General features: G+C 39.7%; 1 protein-coding gene and 1 long non-coding RNA gene across 14 annotated transcripts in view; one reads left to right on the top strand and one right to left on the bottom strand.

Annotated features, from left to right (window-relative positions):
* The window catches only part of kmt2e (lysine (K)-specific methyltransferase 2E), a 115,581-nt gene extending 109,690 nt beyond the window's left edge, over nucleotides 1-5,891 (bottom strand). For 5 of the 13 annotated variants that reach the window (XR_013500187.1, XM_078235655.1, XM_078235662.1 and 2 more), the window contains exon 1: nucleotides 5,556-5,859. The gene's annotated coding sequence lies outside the window, so the exon portion shown is untranslated. Of the gene's footprint in view, nucleotides 1-5,555 lie in introns of all 13 variants that reach the window. The other 8 variants (XM_078235658.1, XM_078235666.1, XM_078235656.1 and 5 more) reach the window with 6 other exon arrangements.
* Nucleotides 5,892-5,932: 41 nt separating this feature from the next.
* On the top strand, nucleotides 5,933-17,716 carry LOC144507989 (uncharacterized). Its single transcript, XR_013500186.1, has 3 exons — nucleotides 5,933-6,050; nucleotides 10,530-12,422; nucleotides 14,686-17,716. It is a non-coding gene; the product is annotated as an uncharacterized LOC144507989 (long non-coding RNA).
* Nucleotides 17,717-19,514: the final 1,798 nt, after the last annotated feature.

Below are 19,514 nucleotides of genomic sequence, written 5' to 3'. Positions count from 1 at the left end.
AAAGCACTGGTTAGGCCCCATTTGGAGTACTGTGAGCAATTTTGGGCCCCACACCTCAGGAAGGACATACTGGCACTGGAGCGGGTCCAGCGGAGATTCACACGGATGATCCCAGGAATGGTAGGCCTGACATACGATGAACGTCTGAGGATCGTGGGATTATATTCATTGGAGTTTAGGAGGTTGAGGGGAGATCTGATAGAAACTTACAAGATAATGAACGGCTTAGATAGGATGGACGTAGGGAAGTTGTTTCCATTAACAGGGGAGACTAGGACGCGGGGGCACAGCCTTAGAATAAAAGGGAGTCACTTTAGAACAGAGATGAGGAGAAATTTCTTCAGCCAGAGAGTGGTGGGTCTGTGGAATTCATTGCCACAGAGGGCTGTGGAGGCCGAGACGTTGAGCGTCTTCAAGACAGAAATTGATAAATTCTTGATTTCTCGAGGAATTAAGGGCTATGGGGAGAGAGCGGGTAAATGGAGTTGAAATCAACCATGATTGAATGGTGGAGTGGACTCGATGGGCCGAATGGCCTTACTTCCGCTCCTATGTCTTATGGTCTTATGGTATATTTATCTGGCTGAACTTAGTTATCATATGCATCTAGATAACTGAGGGAAAACTACCTATGCATATTTTAAAATCTGATATTTGCACACAGTTCCTGTCAGTTCTTTCCAGTATAAATTCCCAAACTCTCGTTTATAATGTAAACTGCCATGTGTTAACCATATTGACACCCTCCCATCAGTAGCAATACTGTTTTACATGTCCCACTCCTTAGCTTGTATTGCAAACCCCATGCTCCAATCAAATCTTCTCTGCTTCCTAAATTGCTGTACACTATTTAAATACAAATATTAAACCAAAGGATTTAATAAAATAAGCATAAGATATGACTTTTAGATGTCCAAGTCTACTTAGACCTATCCCCAACTCCTGAAGACTCACTTGCCCTTAATTCCCCTTGTCAAAAGGCACAGGGAATTTGCTTGTATATTTTATGCAAAAATGAATAGCTCATATCAGTGACAATTATAAAAGACTGAGATTAAAGAAACAGAAACATTTAAAATCAAGAAAATCAGATTTATGAAAACTCAACTTTTGAAAACAGGCTTGAAAAGACTCTCAAACAAATAAAGATTTTGTTTATTATTCCAGTATAAATACAAGGAATTCAAATGGTCTTAAATTTCTTTGGAAGATCATTTGTGACAAGCAAAAGAAAATGACACGAGGTGCTTGACAATTTATACTGCTCCTTGTTAGTATTGCAAAAATGAGAGCTTGCCATCAATCTCAATGAATTTCAAGAAGTTGTTGGATTTGCACTGTAAATGCAAATTAAACTCAGCAGACAAAGTTAGGACTGCTTATTCATGACGACTTGAGAACCCCTTTAATGAAAAGATTTATGTTCTTGCAATATTATTCAACCTCTCTCTTACTCCCCCTTTCTTTCCCTCTCTTTATTTATCATTCAGCAATTAATTTGACCCAAATTCACCTTGTGTCATACTGTTTCTCGATTCTTAAATTTCATTGGTTAAAGAGAAAGGCTTTTGGTCCAGTCGTCCTCCAAATTCAAACATGCCCATTGATCTCACTTTCAATTTGCACTTACAGCAATTTGTAATGCAAAAGAAAATTGGAACTGAAGAATAAGCAAAAAGAAAATCCAACTCACAACATACTCCAGGGGATACCCCACTCAAGCAAATGTCAATATTAATTGAAAACAGGCAACGCTCACAGTGGGTTTCCCATTTGACCAGATAAGTAATAGCAACCTTGGGTGTGATACTGAGCCACAACCATCAGGATAGGCCAGGGTCAATCAGCTACTGGCTTCCAATCAGAGCTGCAGCTTTTCTTAATTGGTTGATTTGATGTGGGCATTTGTTGCCCATGTCCAACTGCTCGAGAAGGTGGTGGTGAGCTAATGTTCGACCGCAGCAGTCCATACATTGTAGGAATACATATAATGTTTTTAGCGCGTTCCAGGATTTCAACTCTGTGATGCTGAAGGAATGGCAATATATTCCCAAGTCAAGATGGTGTGCGACTTGGAGGGGAAGTTGCAGGTGGTAGTGTGCCCATGCATCTGCAGTCCTTGTTCTAGTAAGTGGTGGAGGTCACAGCTGGAAGGTGATACCAAAGATTCCTTGGTGAGTTGTCGTAGTGTGTCTCCTATAAGGTTCACAATACTACCATTGTACAACTGTGGTGGAGGGAGTGCATGTTTAAAGTCAGTTGCCAACCAAACGGACCATGTTTTCTTGGATGGTGTTAGGCTGAGGTGTTATTGAAACCGCAATAATCTAGGCAAGTGGAGAGTATTGCATCACACTCCTGGACTTTGCCTTGTAGATGGTGGACAGGCTTTAGAATATCAGGAGGCAGGTTACACGTTGCAGAATTCCCAGCCATTGTAGCCACTGTATTTATGATGTTATAGTTAGAATGCTACAATTGACATTTACACCACAGATCAACAAGAAGGAAAATCAGCCAGAGCTCTCACCAATTGCTGTTCAGTGACCAGGGCATCTAGCTCACCACCACCCCTTCCTATAGCCAAATCTTTAGATAGTTAATGGTACAAACTCTTGCATTAAACAGATCCAGCAGTGCCTACTTGTGTCACATTGATTTTATTATAGTAATAAAACAGATAATAAAAAGGGCAAGGCACAAGTCAGGGTTGTGTGCTTGGTTGAACATGGCTTGCACAACACAAGAAACTTGACACCTTAAACATTTACTTCCTCCACCATTGGTGCACTGTGGCTGCAAAGTGTATACCAAATACAAGATGCACTGCACCAACTTGCCAAGGTTTCGCTGACAACATCCCCCAAATTGTGATCTCAAATACCTACAACAGGACAGCAGGCATGCGTAAAACAGTATTTCCAAGCTTTCCTACCTCCAATCTCCCTTCTAAGTCACACACAATTCTGATATGTCACGGTTCCTTCAAAGCTTACTGGAGCAAAGTCCTGGAACTCTCTCCCTTACAGCACTGTGGGAGCAGCTTCACTCCAAGGTAAGAGCAGTTCAAGTAGGCATCCCACCACCTCCACCTTCTCAAGGACAATAGGGATGGGAAATAAACCCTGGACTTGTCAGCATCACCCACATCTGATCATGATTAACAAACTCACTACAGGAGGTAGGATTTTAGAAACACCAATTCAATCAGTTGAAAAAGCATTGTATGCATTTGGAGATTTTGACAGGCACAAGAAGCTGACTGAACTACAATAACAGCCATTTAATTAGCCAAAAAGTCATATTATATACCTATATGTATATTTATATGTAAAAATTTGAGTTGCAATTCTTAACTAGTATTAAACACTTCATTTACACAATATGACAGATATATGTTAATATTTACAGCATTTAGAACTTTCCTGATTGTATGGAATTTACATTATTTATGTTCCATCTAAGATGATCATGAAATAGGTTTACTATTTTGGGTGTCAACTGGCCTACAACCCATAGTAATGTGTGGTCCAAAATCTAATCATGCTATGGCAATTTTAGTTATACTTTGGCATCTACAATATAATAATGAAAAGTGTTTATTTTACAGTACTCCAAACCAGAAGTAATATTTCCATCTCCAGAAATAAAAGTACAAAACTGTTAGACCACAATAACTTATGATGATGTGACCCTGTGACATCTTCATAGCTTGTAAGTTTTGGCCTGTTAGATATAAACTTGCATTAAAATAAAACTAAAGATATAAATAAAACTGCAAAACAATTCACAGAAAATATCAACAAGCATATGTCGTGGTGCAAATAGCAGAGCCTGTCTTAGTGCTTTCATGATCAAAAGCATTAACTCTTCTGCTGGTAAATGATGATTTTGGTCCCATTACTTATTTACCCATGCAGGAAATCAACATAACCATCAGCCATACACAAGAGTTCCTAATCATCAAATATTATATTACAATAGAACTGGATAATGCAATTTCCTGTGATATTATTTCAACGTATTAGGCCACTCCAGTACCTGTAAACATTAGGCCACCTTGCTTTCAGCATTCAAGTAACCAATGAACATTCATCTTTAATAAAATAGCCAAGACTAATCAGAATGTATGGTAGACCTACAATTCATATCAGCAAACGTAGAATTCAGATTCCGATTGGAATTATGGAATATATTTCTCAAAATCTTAATAATTTTCTTTAAAAGATTGATATGTATTCTGGAAATGAATGCTAATCTAAGGTGATATATATATAATGAACCTAAAAGATTGTTTTTTTAACATTTGCGATCGGCTTCCAATACTGTAATAACTTGAGGTAGACGAAACGAGCGCCGCATGGGGTGTGGAGAACCCAAGTGGATTAGATTTACTATAATACCAAATGTCCGCCATTTTTCCTGACAGAGCAAAGGACAAAAGAGTAGCTTCACATACTTTAAAGATATACGCTTGTAACAGCCAATTTCCCCACGCACTTTTCGTGACGATTTACAAAATTTACCTATTTTTTGAACATAAACTGTTTAAAGAATTGAAGAAACGAAAATCAAATCGATTTTTCTTTAAATGACCAGTCTCGTCACTTGTCATGAATATAATTTTCAGTAAATCACACGGGAAGCTGGAAAGTAATATATTCTTTATTTTAGCATGCTTCCTTAACTTAAATTTTAAAAATCTCCCCTTGTCCACCGCTCAAAAAAAGGAATGATGTGTGGGACCTATTCAGAACTTAAAATGTCTACTTGGAAACTATGTATATGAATTAAAATCAGTTATACAAGGAAAAGTTTCCAATCCCAATAAATTCCGAAGATAAACAAGTCCACCCTCCCTCAAGATGTTTTGGTTCCACGTTTGCAGTGGTCCACCGTCCCCTCTCGAATTCGAAGTACGTTATCTGTGGTACAAAGCTTTTAAACGTAATTATTTTACGTAATTCGCATTGACAAAAGTCGAGCTACATTTAAAAATTATTGACCAACTAAAATGTGTATATAAATACTGAAGAATCTTTGGGACAGAGGGCTAAAATTTAAGAGATACTTAAGCATTAACGTCACATTATATATCTAAACATTACCCGTTGCTAGGTATTCTATCATAATCAGAGAGATGACAGTACGTGCTAACCAGAGAATATATCGCAGGCACGTTTCTTTTCACTTTGAGAACTAAAATGGAGTAAAACGGAAATGTTTATTTATAAAAGTCCAAGTAAGACCAAAAGTTGAAGAATACTGGGATTCAAAATTTGACATCATTGTATTTTAAAACATTCATACATACTGATAAATGAATTACACGGACACCCAAAACGAGAAAGTGTTATTATGGACTGTAATCCCCCAAATTAAAAAAAACGGTTCACTAAACCCGCCATATTTCGCGTTGTCAGTCCGTAACCAAACCTACCACCTCGGTCGCAAAAGAGGGGAGGAGAGGGGGAGGGAATCAACGCATTATTTTCGTTCAATTGTACATTTCCTCACAAAATACTTTTGACAGATGCCATGTAACACCATCTTACCTGAAGAGTCCACCGAGCCGACAGAAAGACTCCGTTTAACTCGTTTTGCCAAACCAAAACAATGCAATATAATCTCCACCACAACGTAAATATACAAATAGCCCTATGTATTTTGATCACCCCCCACAGCACTAGCTCTATAATTTTAAACTCGATAGTCTCCCCTCAGCAAAACAAAAGAGCAGGTTAACCGTTACAAAATATTTAATCCCACGCTGAGGAGATTTCTTTAGCTTTTTGAACAGTCTCTGTGGAATCTGTTGCTATTCTGTGTACCATTTACTCCCCTTCTTTGGAAAATGGCGGCTACGGAACGTCGATCTACGGGGCTGACGGGGTAGTGGACAAGGGCGGGGAGCTTAGCACGCATGCGTACAGAGAAATCCGTGAAGGACTTCACTAAGCATTGGCAGTTCGTTTTTGGCTGCGGTGTGAGCGGGTTGAAGAAAATATCAACTATGGTTAACGTAAAGTGGCGCTTCTTTTTGGTTAGAGGTGAAAGATAGTGTATTAGTTTTAACCTAATTCGCGAGTATTTTGACGGTTTAAAAATTTTTTTGAGGTAATGTGAGGTGTATTTTTGTGGAGATAAGATGCTATAAAATGGCGCACGTTTCAGTCGGAAAAGACGAACATTGTCTTGGTGTTTTGATGTGTCTCTGTGAGTGACGTCCATCTCGACTAACCATTGGATGCGGTGTGGTTCCCTGCCCGCGCAGATTGGCTGTTAATGACGCTATCTTGCTGCAGGCAGGTGGAGCCAAGCCCACGGAATCAATTGGCTTTTAGGAAGTTGTTAATGTAGACGCCATTATAGGGAGAGGGTTGTGTGATGTGCAGTAAGGAACGCCTGCCTGGTAAACTTGATTTGTGGACATGGGGGGAGGGGGAGGATTGTCTGTTGCGCTGGTTGTTTTTAAACTAGCCTCACCGCTGAGCGAGACGTTAACTGGAAATTATAACAGCGTTTGTTTTTTAAAGTCGTCTTTTTTAAAGATGCGTCAAAACAAGATGGCGGCGGCTGGGCTATCTTGTTTGTCGCAGGTTGACTATTCTCGAGTTACAGGTCACGTGGTCGGCACATTCCTCTGCTGTATAAGGAAGTTACTGGGGGTGGCTGACGTCCAAGCAGTTTCCATGACATTTCTTGTATTGGGGTAACGTTTATTGACAGGAAATATAATTTTGTTTAAATTATGTGTATTAATGTTGCACATGCTTTGTATTCGTTGCATCGATTTTATGCGACCTGCCAACTTATATTTTTTCCTCGATTCGTCCCTTTTTATTGCGAGCGCACTGAAAATGTGCATGGGTTTTAAAATACTGTCCAAGATTTTAATTGGCTACTGTGTAGTTCACTGATCATTGTCTCAATTGCGTGTGAATTATTCGTATCTAATAAACTTTGAACGTTGTGGTTTTAGTCTAAAATCCTCTTGTACATGAACCATACGTCCAGCATGTGGTGAATTACACTTACTATGCTTTGCAGCATACTCTTGGTAAAATGTGCAATCTCCAAGTTTTCAAGACTGATAAGTATAGGTTTTCCAAAAGGTCAACACTGTCAAATCGTTGGACTAAATGAGTGGTTTATGCATTGTAATTTCTATGCAAGTCACATACTTGGAAAAGTAATTTGTGTATCAGTCAGCTGAAAGTCAATTTGCTTGTGATTTTTTGGGTCAAGCATTGCCGAGTTGTCTCTTGATTTAATTTTTGCAATTTTAATTAAAAGAACTAAACAGAAAAGTGACTGGATTTTAAGTTCCATGTGAAAAGCTAGTAATTGAACAAAGCTGCAGGAAAGTGGGTTAAACCCTTGGAATAGTTGAACTGTTGAATAGAAAGTAAAGTATAAAATCTCAGAGCAGAGAGGGGTACTGAGTTGGTTGTCTCACATCTGTGCTTGGGGCCATTACTGTTTTGAGCTTGTAAATATCAGGATTCATAAAGGTGCTCAAAGTTATAGATGTCAAACTGAGAGTCTTTGGAAAATGAAGTGCATCTCTAGGATCAGGTTGGCGAAATCATAGAAACCCTACAGTGCAGAAGGAGGCCATTCGGCCCATCGAGTCTGCACCGACCACAATCCCACCCAGGCCCTACCCCCACATATTTACCCGCTAATCCCTCTAACCTACGCATCTCAAGACTCTAAGGGGCAATTTTTAACCTGGCCAATCAACCTAACCTGCACATCTTTGGACTGTGGGAGGAAACCGGAGCACCCGGAGGAAACCCACGCAGACACGAGGAGAATGTGCAAACTCCACACAGACAGTGACCCGAGCCGGGAATCGAACCCGGGACCCTGGAGCTGTGAAGCAGCAGTGCTAACCACTGTGCTACCGTGCCTCCAAAACAATGGAGATAAATTTTAATGTAGGTAATAAAGTGCTTTTACCCAAAGAAATAAAAGCGAGACTGACACTTGTATACTACTTTGGGTGGTGTTGGCATGGTTAGCATTTGTTTATTTCCAACTGCCATAGTCAGAGCTTTACAACACTAAGAGGACCTCCAGGCCATTGTGTCTACATCAGCCATTAAGCACCTATTATTTTCCAGCACTTAGTCCGTAGCCTTGTGTGCTACTGCCTCCCACCCTTGTTGGGTTCCATATTTCTACTATCCTGTGGGCGAAAACATTTTTCCTCAAATCCCCTCTTAATTTCCTGCCCCTTACCTTAAATCTATGTCCTCTGGTTATTTCCCCTGTATTAAGGGGAAAAATTCTTTCCTACATGTCCCTCCATAATTTTGTACACCTCAATCAGGTCATTGTTTTCTCTCCTCTCTCTGAAGAACAAAGAACAGTACAGCACAGGAAACAGGCCCTTCGGCCCTCCAAGTCTGTGCCGCTCCTTGGTCCAACTAGACCAATCGTTTGTATCCCTCCATTCCCAGGCTGCTCATGTGACTCTGCCAAAAAGAGCGTTTTGTACAGCTCCATCATAACCTCCCTGCTCCTCTTCTATGCCTCATCTAGCAAAGGCAAGTATCCCCAATACCTGTCCTGCCACCTTCCGGGATCTATGGACATGCACCCCAAGGTCCCTTTGGTCCTCTTTATGATGCCTTTCATTGTGTACTTCCCCACATCACCTCACATGTTTCATTGTTAAATTCCATTTGCTCCTGTTCTGCCCTTCGATATCAGCTTTCCTCCTCACTATTTGCCACATTGTCATCTGCAAAAGTACTGATCGTATCTCCTACTTTCACACCATCACCTTGAAGTGCTCCCCCCACAAGGCTGTAAATGTAGGGAATTTCCAGTTCTCCATCACCACCAGAAAAATAGTGATTTACATGTCCCAATTCAGGATGGTATGACTTGAAGGTGATAAATATTTCCATCCAAGTTGAAGGTTGTGATGTTCTGCTGAAGAAGCCATGATAAGTTGGCAGTGCATCCTGCAGCCAATTATGGATGTTTATGCCAATGGCAAGTGTGCTGATAAAGCAGATTGCTTTATCCTGGCTAGTGGTGAGTTTGAATGTTGTTGGAATTGAACAGCTAGGCAACTGCAGTGTAGAAGTGAGCAAATTAATGACATTCATGGCATGCCCCTTTAGATGGTAGAAGGGTTTTGGTGGGAAGACAGGCAAGCCACTTGCTGCAGAATACTCAACTTTTGAGCTGTCCTTCTTGTCATGGTATTTCACAAAATCCCCACCGTGCAGAAGGAGGCCATTTGGCTCATTGCGCCTGCACTGACAACAATCCCACCCAGGCCCTATCGCTGTAACCCCACATTTACCCTGCTATTCTCCCTAACACTAAGGGTCAATTTAGCATAGCCAATCAACCTAACTCTCTCATCTTTGGAGTGTGGGAGGAAACCGGAGCACCAGAGGAAACTCATGCAGACCACAGGGAGAATGTGCAAGTTCCACACAGACACCCAAGGCCAGAATTGAACCCGTGCCCCTGGCGTTGAGGCAGCAGTACCACTGTGCTGTCCTTGTGACTCATCCTGTTCTGTTTCTAGGCAGTTGTGCCCCCTCCCCTCCAAAATGGTGAGGGATCCAGATCATGTTGGTACCAGTCAAAAGAAAGATGGTCAGGTTCTTGATGGAACTATTCATTGCCTAATGCACATGTCACCATGTTGCACAGGTGTTGCTTGTGGGAATGAGCACTGCAACAATTAGATAACCCACTTATGACCATTGGTCATTAATGCATTGAAACAGCTGACGACAGTTGGGCCTAGAATGCTGCTGCCCCAAGGAACCCCCTGCAGAGAGTTCCTGAAATGGCAATGAATTAGGCCGTAGAAATTGATGTACGTCGAATGCAATTCTAAAGCGGAAAACAAGTCAAAAAAGTAATGAGCAACCTGTGTAATACTTAACCAGACAGTACGTAGAATACTATGTCCAGCTTTGGTGTCCAAGGAAGGAGGAAAACATTCAAACACTGGAGTAGTACGTAGAAACCACAAGACTGATCACCATATGAGGAACTGAATGAACATGGACTTTTTAGTCTGTATAGGAGGCATTGAGGTGACTTGTAAGTTGCATAAGATTTGAAGGATATGAACCTGGAATATTAAACGTGGCTCAAAGCGAAGATGGGTAATCTTGGAACAGATAAATAGTGGAGACAAAAACCTTAGATTCATTTAGAAAATAGTCAGCTGCTGCAATGGTTGGGGGGTTGGGTGCGGTGTTAAGATCTCTTAATGGATAAATAAAATGGCTTTCTCCATAATTACCTTGTAACTGTAGAGCTTTATCACATCACAATGTATGGGATTGCATGCCTGTTTTAAATATTCAAAAATCAGGTATTTTAGACTGAATTGTGCTCAAAATATTGTCGTCATGGTGATATATTTGCTTAATAGACTAGCCCCTTAACTATTCTAGTTTAGCTTTTATTTATGAAGTTGGTACTTGAGTCCAATGAATTTCATGTCTTTTATAGTTCAAGTATAATGTGCTCTACCATTTCAGAACACAAGTGCACTGTGGATGTACCTATACCACGGACTGCAGTGATTCAAGAAGGCAGCTCACCACCATCTTCTCGAGAATTTAGGGATTGGCAATAACGGCTCGTTTAGCCAATGATACCCACCTCCCATTAATGAGTTTTTAAAAAAAATAGGAGCCTGCTCCGGCATTCAGTGAGGTCATGGCTGATCTTCTATTTCAATGTCTGCATTATCCCTATATCGCTTGATGTCTTTACTATCAATCTGTCTCGAACATACTCTGAGCTTTCACAATCTTTTGGTGTGGACAATTCCAAAGATTTACCATCCTCTTGAGTGAAGAAATTCCTCCTAAATGGCCTGGCCCTTATTCTGAGTTTGTGTCCTCTGGTTTAGACCTCCCAGCCAAGGGAAACGTCTGTCCTGAATCATATGTTTGAATGTGATCACCTCTCATTCTTCTAAACTCCAGATTAAAGGCCCCAGTCTATTCAGCCTTTCTTCATAGGACTATCCCTTAATCCCAGGAATTAATTTAGTGAATCTTCATTGCACACGCTCTATGGCAAGTATATCTTTCCTTGGGTAATGAGACCAATACTGCAGACGCTGCTCCAGGTGTGGTCTCAAGGCTCCATATAATTTCAGTAGGACATATTTACTTGTATACTCAAATCCTCCTGTAGTAAAGGCCAACACAGCATTTGCCACCTTAATTATTTGCGATACATAGAATCCCTACAGTAGAAGAGGCCATTCAGTTCATCAAACCTGCACCAACAACAATCCAACCCAGGCTCCAGACCCATGTATTTGCCCTGCTAATCCCCCAACACGAAGGGACAATTTAGCATAGCCAGTCCACCTAACCTGCATATTTTTGGATTACCAATTGGTTGAAAATGTATTTTATTCTCAAATGCTACAAAAAGCAGCCACGGTACCTCCATGTTAGCTTTTGGAGACTCATGAACATGGGTACCCAGGTTTAACACATCCCAGCCCCTCTCCATTTAATAAATACTCTTTTTTTTACTTGCCAAAATGGATAACCATGTTTCTCTCCACATTGAATTCCATCTGCTCAATTTTTGTCCACTTGCTTAGCCTCTCCAAATCCCATTGAAAAATCTTTGCATCCTCCTCACAACTGATGTTTCTACCTAGTTTTATCATTTGCAAACTAGGAAATATTACATTTAATCCCCACATCCAAATCATTGATCCAAGCACTGATCCTTGCAGTATCCCACAAGTCACAATCTGCCAAACTGAAAATACCCATTTATTCCTAATCTTTATTTTCTGTCTGTTAACATTCTCAGTCCATGTCAGTATATTTCCACCAATCCCATGTGCTCTAATTTTGCTTACTAACATCCTCTGTGGAACCTTATTCAAAGCTTTCTGAAAATCTAAATATACCACATCCACCAGTACCCTCTTACCTATTCTGCTAGTTACATCCTCAAAAAAACTCCAAACAGGTTTGTCACGAACATGATTTCCCTTTGATGAACCCATGTTGACTCTGCCCAATCCTACCATTTTTATGTCTCCTGTTATTGCATCCTTTACTGTAGATTCTAGCATCTTCTCTATTGATGCCAGGCTATGTAGTTTCCTGTTTTTCTCTCCCCCTCTCAAATAATGGGTTACATTTGTCACTCCAATCTGCAGGAACTATTCCACAGTCTTTAGAATTTTGGAAGATGACCACCAGCGTATCTACTATTTCTACAGGCACCTCTTTCAGTGGTGGCACAGTGGTTAGCACTGCTGCCTCAAAGCATCAGGGACCCAGGTTCAATTCGGGCTCTGGATGACTGTCTGTGGAGTTTGCACATTCTCAGTGTCTGTGTCGGTTTCCTCCGGGTGTTTCCGTTTCCTCCCACTATCTAAACACGTGCAGGTAAGTTGATTGGCCAATTGCCCCTCGGTGTCCCAGGATGTGTGGGTTAGGGGGATTAGTGGGGTAAATACCTGGGGATAGGGCCGGGTTAGAATGCTCTGCGAGAGTCAGTGCAGACTCGATGGCTGAATTGGCCGCCTCCTACACTGGGGATTCTATGAACACTGGGATGTAGACCAAGTCAAGGGAATTTATCTACTTAAGTCCCAGTTATTTCTCTAGTACCTTGTACTAATATCTTGCAGTATACCTCTTTACACTAGTCCCTTGATTCACCCATTATTTTTGAGGTTTCAGTATGTTCCTCCTTCAAGACGGAGACTCAGTTTGTTTAATTTCTGTCATTTCCTTATTCCCTGTTGTGAATTCATCTGACTCTGCTTGTAGTGAACCTACATTTGTTTTTGGGTTTTTTTCCTTTTTACCATTCCTATAGAAGTTTTTGCAGTCCTTTGTTTCTCGCTAGTTTACTCTGATTCTATTTTCCCTTTTAGTCCTTTTCTTGGCCCTCTGCAAAATTCTAAAATGCTCCCAATTCTCGGGCTTACCTGTTTGGCAACTTTATAAGCCTCTTCCTTTGATTTAATGCAATCTTTGATTTCTTTCTGTAGCCATGGTGGGAACACTTTCCTTGCTGGGTTTTTGTGCATTAAAGGAATTTTTAATGCACTATGTATTAAATATTAGCTATTGTCTGTCTGCTGTCATACCTTTTAACATAGTTTCCCAGTCTGCCATAGCCAATTTGTCGCTTGTATTTTCATTGTTTCCCTTTATTTAGATTTAAGACCCTCCCTCATGGTCACTCTTTCCTAAAGGATCCTTTACAACATGATTATTAATTAGCCCCTTTTCAGTGCACAATTCTAGAGCTAAAATAGCCCATTCCCTAGTTGGCCCTTCAACATACTGCTCCAGAAACCATCTTGCATACATTCCAAGAATTTGTCCTCCACAACATTAGTATCCAGTGTATATGTGATTAAAATCCCCCATGATTACTGAATTAGCCTCATTACATACCTTTAATTTCCTGATTTATATTGTGATTTACATTACCACTGCTGTTTGGCCTATAAACACCAATCAAATGTTTTCTGCCCCTTGCTGATTGTTTCTTCCACCCAAACTGATTCTACATCGCAATCTTCAAAACTATTGTCAATTCTTACTACAGTACTAATGCCCTCAATTAACAGGGCCACTCTACCACCTATTCCAAGCTTCCTGTCCTTCCTAAATGTCACACATTCCAACTTTGGTTTCCTTGTAGCCATGTCTCTGTAATGGTTATCATCTGATGCATATGAATTTCTATTTGAGCATTGTTTTATTGCGAGTTCTGTGAGCATTTACATAAAGAGCCCTTAATTTTTTTACTGTTTTATGTAAAATTTGGCCCTATCTTGATTATCATTAGCTTGATTGCTACCTTGCTCTATTGCCTTATTATTTCACTTTAATTTACTCATTCTTCTACAGGATTCCCATCCCCATCTAGTTAATTTAAAGCTATCTCTGCTTCTCTAGTTACACAATCCATCAGAACATTAGCCCCAACACTGTTGTCCCAATAGTACAGCTCCCATTTACCCCAGTACTGGTGCCAGTGCCACATGAACCAAAAGCTATTTTTCCCAGACCAATCTTGCTAATATTTGCTAAATGCCAATTTTCATATGGCTTGGGTAATCCAGCAATTATCTTTTGAGATCCTGCTTTTTAATTTAGTGCCTAGCTCTTCATGAGGTCTGCGCCGAATCACTTTCCTATTTTTACCCATGTTGCTAGTACCTACATTGACCATGATCACGGGATCCTCTCCATTCCACTGCAAGTTCCTCCCAGTTTGAGCAGATATCTAAACCTGGCCGGGAATACAGCCATCTAGATTCATGTCCTCAACTGCAGAGAATGATAGCTACCCCACTGACTATACTGTATCATCACAACTACATTCCTCTTTGTTGCCCCCTCATTTGAATGGCATCCTTCACCATAGTGCCCTGGTCAGTCTGCTAATTCATCTTGGAAGTCGTCCTCCTCATCCATACAGGTAGCAAGCACCTCATACCAGTTGGATAGAGTCAGGGACTGAGGCTTCTCCATCACTACATGCTGTTTTCTCTTTTCCCACCTGCTCCATCACAACTCCTGTCCCTGACTACTGATGAACTCTTAAGGCTGTGCCTAACATGAGGGGTGCAACTATCTCCTGGAGCAAAGTGTACAGATAACTTTTCCCTTCCTTGATTCCCTGCAGTGTACACAACTCTGACTCGATCCCAGCAACTCAAGAGCTGAAGTCACAGATGGTTGCAGACACTTGCTGCAGATATGGTTGGGATTGCAGTGCATTCCATGGATTCTCACATGCTGCAGTCATGGAACACCATCCCTGCTATTTCTGTCCAGCATAAATAATTTACACAGCTGAAGTATTAGAAAGTTTCACTCACTTAGCTGGAAGTCAAGGAAGGAAACTCAACAACTACTGGAGGCTGAAAAAAGAACACCCCTTTTCCCTGTGCGCCAAATTCCCACCTGTACCAACTCCTCACTCAATCTGTCTCATTCAGGAATAGCCTGGTATCCGCATGCCCCTTTCTGCATCACCATCCATGTTGCATGCATATTTAGCAAGTTTAAGCCAAAAATTGTACAAAATTGAGTTCTGTTGAAAGCAAGTCATCCAATTTATGACTGCATTGAACATGATATTCCTCGTACATAATGTTTGAAGGCACACTATTCACTAGATTGATTTAACTAACCTTTTTGAGATTTTGTACTGGATGTCTGTGGTGTGATGTTGTATTCCGAAAACCCCATGTTCCTGTACTATATTTTGGTTAAAAATTAAAATTTAAGGCAGTTATCCAGAAGCAAAATAATCCAATGTTTATTTGCATAATTTTAAACTTTCATTTGAATCTTAGTTTATTTCAGTCTCCTGTGAACACACTTCTGTCTTGCATTGCTTTGTGTCACTGGAAGACAAATTAATGCACTGAGGGAACACAACCTGTCGTGTCAAGTTTTTGGTATTCCACACTTTTTATTTGCACCCCCTCTCCCCAATGTAGCATAATTTTCCTCTTGTAAGGCCACCCGTCCCGTCCTTCTGACTTCAAGTTTTTTTGACTGGAGGAAGGATGGTAGTGGAGTTTGCCTGGGATTGGTGTTGGAACTGTTTAATGACCTAGACCTTGGTATACAGGGTACAATTTCAAAATGTGTGGATGATGGATGACATGAAACTTGTAAGCATTGTGAACTGTGGGGACGATAGTGTAAAAATTAAAAGGACACATGGTGCAGTGGCAGATTAAATTTAAGGCAGAGAAATGTGAAGTCATTTTGGTAGGAAGAATGCAGAAAGACGATATGAATTAAAAGGTACAATTCTAAAGGGGGTGCTAGAGCAGAGAGACCTAGATGTGTGTATATATTACATAACTCATTGAATGTGGCAGAACAGGTTGGAAGAGTGTTTAATATAGCATTCTATGCTTTATTTATAAAGACATAGAATATAAAAGCTTATATCAAACGCTGGTTCTGATTCAGCTGGAGTATTGAATCCAGTTCTGGGTGTCACACTTCAGGAAAAATGTGACGGCATTGAAGCGTAGAAAAGATTCATGACAATGAATTCATCCAAAAGATGTGCGGGTTAGGTTGATTGGCCATGCTAAAATTGCCCCTTAGTGTCCTGGGATGCGTAGATTAGAGGGATTAGTGGGTAAAATATGTAGGGATATGGGGATAGGGCCTGGGTGGGATTGTGGTCAGTGTAGACTCGATGGGCCGAATGGCCTCTTTCTGTACTGTAGGGTTTCTATGATTTCTATGCATGGTCCCAGGGATGGAGAGCCTCAGTTACATAGATTGTAGAGATCAGGACCATTTTACTTGAAGAAAGGAAAGTTGAGAGGAGATATGATAGAAGTATTCAAAATCATAAGGGGTTTGGACAGAGTAGATTGGGAAAAACTTGCTGTTGTTAGAAGGATCAAAAACAAGAATGTAACTGGCAAAATAAGTAATGGTGATGAGGAAAAGCTTTTTCATGTAGTGAGTTATTAGGATCTGGGATATACTGCCTGAGATTGTGGTGGAGGCAGGTTCAATTGAGGTAATCAAGAGGGAATTGGGTTGTTATCTGAAAAGGCAGAAAGTGCAGGGCCATAGGGAGAAAGCAGGGGAGTGGCACCAGATAAATTCCTCTTATGGCGAGCTGCTGTAGACATAATGGGCCTGTTAGGTGCCTCTGTGCTGTAACAATCCTGTGATTTAGCTTTTTTTAAGATCCAGGTCTTGCAGTTCACATTCTTTTGTCCAGATAATCATTCTTGGGCCTTGTTTTTTGAATCTGCAAAATTTGCCTTTCGCTGACAATTCATGTTGCATTTTAATGTATACTTAATTCCCTCGCTGGTTTAAAAAGCTACATCAGGAAATATGCTAAGGCATATCTCTTCTGCACTGAATTTGACATACATCTGCAAACAAATTGATTACAGCAAGGAGCTACTAGTTTAACTTTATACTTGCAAAGTACATTTACACTTTGAAAAAACTGGTCTTTACCTTCAGAAACAATTGAAGCACATTTGAAAGGCTATAGAATTGCATCATTCCTAATTAATGTGCATAGCGTACCGATGATTATTTGACTTTAAATTACATTTTGAAGAGTAGCTTTATTTGGTGAAACAAAGCCATAAACTCCCAACAAATGAGCTCCTATCCAAAGTTCTGGATTGTGGAAAATAGTAGTACCACAGAGCCAGAAGCATTTTCTGCAAGATCTTTTTGCTTCTGGGTGTATTGTACTTGTTACCTTATGTTGCAGTTTTTACTTGTAATAAATTTGATCACAAATGCAAAATTTTATTTGAAGTGAGTTCTCAATGTAATGATGAAATAAAATTTATTATGAAGTTTTTAAATAAAACTTGTATTGTCCATTTTCTTGTCTTAATGGTCATCAAATGAATCTCAAAATTCCTTAAAAAAATTAGTTGTTTGGATACTCCATTCTTCCAACAATCTTTGGTATCTCTTTCAAATATCTGGCAACTGACCTGACCTTTGAATCATTTGTCATAGAGATATGCAGTATAGAAACAGGCCCTTCGGCCCAACTCGTCCATGCTGACCAGATTTCCTAAACTGACCTTCATTTGGCCCATATCCCTCTAAACCTTTCCTATCGATGTACCTGTCCAAAACGGGATAATTCTTGTTAAAATGAATTCATCTTCTGTCACCGAGAAGTTTTTCAAATATTTATGTACAAATGTGTATGTATGTTGAGATTTTTTGTGACTTAATTACAAGAAATTTTTTGGTAAACATCGTGACTACTTGCCATCCGCTTATGTTGAAAGCAGGGATAGGATTTGAAAGTTTGCAAAATAGTACTTCATGGGCATCTTACCCCTGGACCTGACCTTTTAAAATAAGCACAAGGTCTATGCTAGTAATGTGCAGTTAAGACACTACAAGCAGGTTGCAAAAGTCGTTGGTCCAGGTGATGTGTTGAGCAAGTTTTCCATCATTTATTCACTATGGTAACTTAGGGGAGCCTAATCCATTGTGTAAATAACTGAGTCTATATATCAGGGATGCTTTCTGCCTGGCTGCATTCAATGGCCTAATTAATTGATCAGTACCAAAGTTAAAACTCCATGCCTCTTTTTGGCAACTTGCATCCTCATCATTTCTAAGGAGCATTGCAAAGTCACTTCTTAGTGTACACTAGTGATTTGAAGTATTCTGTTCCAGCAAAACATTCATTAGTGGAAAACCCCTTGCTAATAACTGAAACTTGGCTGTGGAAAAATCATGTTAACATACAAACACATTTAATCAAATAACTTTTATGCATGTAAATAAAATTTTCCTGCAAGTATCATGTGAGATTAATTTTAATATCAATAAAATGTCAAAAAACATTTGCAACCTCAAACAAACATCCGGTGGATATTAACAACTGAATAATTGACCAAGAGGAACTGCCATGACAGTACATTGCTAACCGTTGGCATATTATTTTTGATAAAACTCAAGAATTAAAGTGCCTGGGTGTAACACTTAATGAGTTGAATACATGAGCACCACCTGCTGGAAATACAATCTGTGATTTGCTGTTTTAATGCATAATTGGGCATAGTTTGATTAGACCTTTTGTTACTTTTCTACTTTGCAAATAGCTGTAGCAAATGCCCTAGTAAAATAGAAACTGCAACCGTATTTTTAAAAAAAATAACTATCTGGCAGACTTAAAGTTGCATGCAGGTCACACAATCATTGGCTTTTGGATTTTTGAGGCAAATACAATACCAGCAGTTGCATAGACCTCACTTAGACCTTCATAGCTACTAGTTCTATACAGCTGAAAGGCCACCAGTTTTCTTCAATTTGGTGTTTTCATATTCATTCTTAAGCATATTTTTTGCTACTTGGTTTTAGTTCTTCACCTTCTCTTTCAGCCATGATCTATAGGGCAATCGGCTCTCTTATTTTAGGCTGTGCAATTGTGATGGTCTACCAGAGGAAACAGAAAGATGCATTAGCTAATATAACCAGCAGAGAAAACTGAATAAGTTTGCCAAACATTTATTTATTTTCATGAAAGTCTAATTGTTAATATAAGTAAACAAGCTTAATACTCAGTCTTGTTTTGAGTATTCCATAATGAAAGTTTGTCTAATTCTGACTGCAGTTAGTTAAAGATTTATTAGTCACAGGTAGGCTTACATTAACGTTGCAATGAAGTTACTGTGAAAATCCCCTAGTCTCTAGTTCAAATTGCCCAACGCTTCAAAATTGCTTTGCATCTAGAATATGCCTTTGAACAGATTTACCCTGTGTTCTTAAAGCCATGCATTTTATGTGGCCTCGTAAAAGCTTTGAAAGTATACAACTTCTAATCTATAATCCTTTTATATTGGTTAAATTTTATTGTAGGCTCAATTTCTGTTTTATATTCCTTGGGCATGGACTGCCTTGTATAAAAAATTTTGAATTGGTGCATATATTCTTTGTACATTCAAATATGTTGAATGGACTATTTAATAAAGA

This window comes from Mustelus asterias, chromosome 19 (assembly GCF_964213995.1).
Source record: "Mustelus asterias chromosome 19, sMusAst1.hap1.1, whole genome shotgun sequence".
Lineage (NCBI taxonomy): Eukaryota > Metazoa > Chordata > Chondrichthyes > Carcharhiniformes > Triakidae > Mustelus > Mustelus asterias.
The sequence above is the reverse complement of the archived record's forward strand: the minus strand, read 5'-3'. Positions and strand labels throughout refer to the sequence as shown.